Source organism: Gossypium hirsutum, chromosome A01 (assembly GCF_007990345.1).
Source record: "Gossypium hirsutum isolate 1008001.06 chromosome A01, Gossypium_hirsutum_v2.1, whole genome shotgun sequence".
NCBI lineage: Eukaryota > Viridiplantae > Streptophyta > Magnoliopsida > Malvales > Malvaceae > Gossypium > Gossypium hirsutum.
Window position 1 is genome coordinate 27485085 of NC_053424.1, and position 2185 is coordinate 27487269.

Below are 2185 nucleotides of genomic sequence, written 5' to 3' on the forward strand. Positions count from 1 at the left end.
AATAAATCGTTTGATTCAGAGTCAAATAACAAGTGAAGTCTAGGTGGAATTTCCCTTGGGCATTGTCCAAATCAATCAGTTTTTCTCAAAAGTATTTCCCCAATTTTCTTTCTATGCATTCTTAGTTTAGTTAATTAATTTAGATAAAACAAACCCCTTTATTTTTTAGGATAGATAATAAAAAGAAAGTTAATACTAGTACTTTTAGTTCCTGTGGGTTCGACAACCCAGTCTTGCTATAAACTATACTACTGTTCGATAGGTGCGTTTGCCTTCATCGTGATAATAGTTAGTTTTCAAGTACGGTCAATTATAAATTTAAAACTTATCACGATTTGATGATCATTAAGTTTTTGGCGCCGTTGCCGGGGAACTAAAATATTAGGAACAGTTAATTTTTATTACTTTAGCCATTTATTCTATTGCAATTTAAATTTATTTTTGTTTATATTACTAAAATTTCTTTTATTTTATTCTGGCAGGTTTTTATAGTTTATGACTAGAAGAAACCCGTCAGGACCATTACTTTTTATAGTGAGATCGAACACACAACTCTCAAAAACTGAAGAGAAATAAGGCAAAGACTAAGATACATAGAGGAAGGGTAAGGGGACGATATTCCAACCACAACCGAAGAGATGGCTGAAAATTAGGAAAATCCGCTACCTCCTGCGATTGCTGCTGATCCAGTAAATCAGAATCCTTCTCCATGCACTATGTATGATTATCCTAAACCTAATTTAATAGGAACTGAGTCGAGTATAGTTAGGCCTGATGTTGCTACAAATAATTTTGAGCTGAAACCTAACACGATTCAAATTATACAACAGTTTGTTTAGTTTGATGGTTTGCAGGATGAGGATCCAAACACTCATTTGGCGAATTTTTTAGAACTCTAAGACACATTTATAATCAATGGCGTTTCTTATGATGCCATTCGCCTTCGGTTATTTCCATTTTTATTAAGGAATAAGGCTAAACAGTGGTTGAACTCGTTACCACGAGGGTCAATCACTATTTGGGAACAAATGACCAAAAAGTTTTTACTTAAATACTTTCCACCAGCTAAAACAACTAAATTGAGGAATGATATCTCTTTTTTTGTGCAGATGGATTTAGAACACTCTATGATGCATGGGAGAGATACAAGGATCTTATGAGAAGGTGCCCTCACCATGGGTTACCATTCTGGCTACAGCTTCAAACTTTTCACAATGGCCTGAATCCTTCGACTAGACAAATGATTGACACAGCTGCTGGTGGGACTATCAATAATAAGACACCTGAGGAGGCTTATGAATTTATAGAAGAGATGTCACTAAAAAATTATTAGTGGCAAGTCATGAGGACAAAGCCAAAAGAAATAGCCGATGCTTTTAACGTCGATTCGGTCACCATGCTTTCTAATCAGGTTGAACTTTTGAATAGAAAAATTAATGGTTTAATTGGGTCTTTAGAGGTTCACCCAGTAATGCAATGCAATGCAATGCAAGTGGAGAAGGAATGAACAATTCAAAATACCCACCTTATGGCCACAACATGAAAAACGAGCAATTAAATTATATGTGTAATAATCACCGAACTCAAAATAATCCTTATAGTAATACTTACAATGCAGGATGGAGGAACCACCCAAATTTCTCATGGGGAGGCTAAGGGAATTAGAGACTACCACCTCCTGCAGGCTTCCAACAACAACCTTACCAGCAAGAGAAAAAGCCAAACCTTGAGGAGATGATGTCAAAATTTATTTCAGTAGCGGAAACCCGTTTTCAGAACACTGAAACTACACTTAAAAATTAGCAAGCATCGATCTAAAGACTCGAGAATCAAATTGGGCAGCTGGCTAAGATGATCTTAGAAAGACCACCAGGAAGTCTACCTAGTAACACCGAACCCAATCCAAAAGAGCATGTAAAAGTAGTTACACTAAGGAGTGGGAAAGTGTTAGCTGAATCTGAAAAGAATCCACCACAAGAAGCTGACAGAAACAAAGAGGAGGTAAAACCCGAAAATAATGACAATCCAATACTAAAGGAATATAAACCACCAATCCCATATCTAGCAAAGTTGAAGAAAGACCGCATGGATGCACAATTTGGTAAATTTCTTGAACTTTTTAAACAACTGCATATTAACTTATCTTTTGTTGAAGCTATATCGCAGATGCCTACATATGCAAAAT

General features: G+C 36.0%; 1 non-coding gene across 1 annotated transcript; it reads right to left on the reverse strand.

Annotated features, from left to right (window-relative positions):
* Nucleotides 1–1076: 1076 nt before the first annotated feature.
* LOC121208095 (small nucleolar RNA R71) lies at nt 1077–1182 on the reverse strand. Its single transcript, XR_005903093.1, has one exon. It is a non-coding gene; the product is annotated as a small nucleolar RNA R71 (small nucleolar RNA).
* Nucleotides 1183–2185: the final 1003 nt, after the last annotated feature.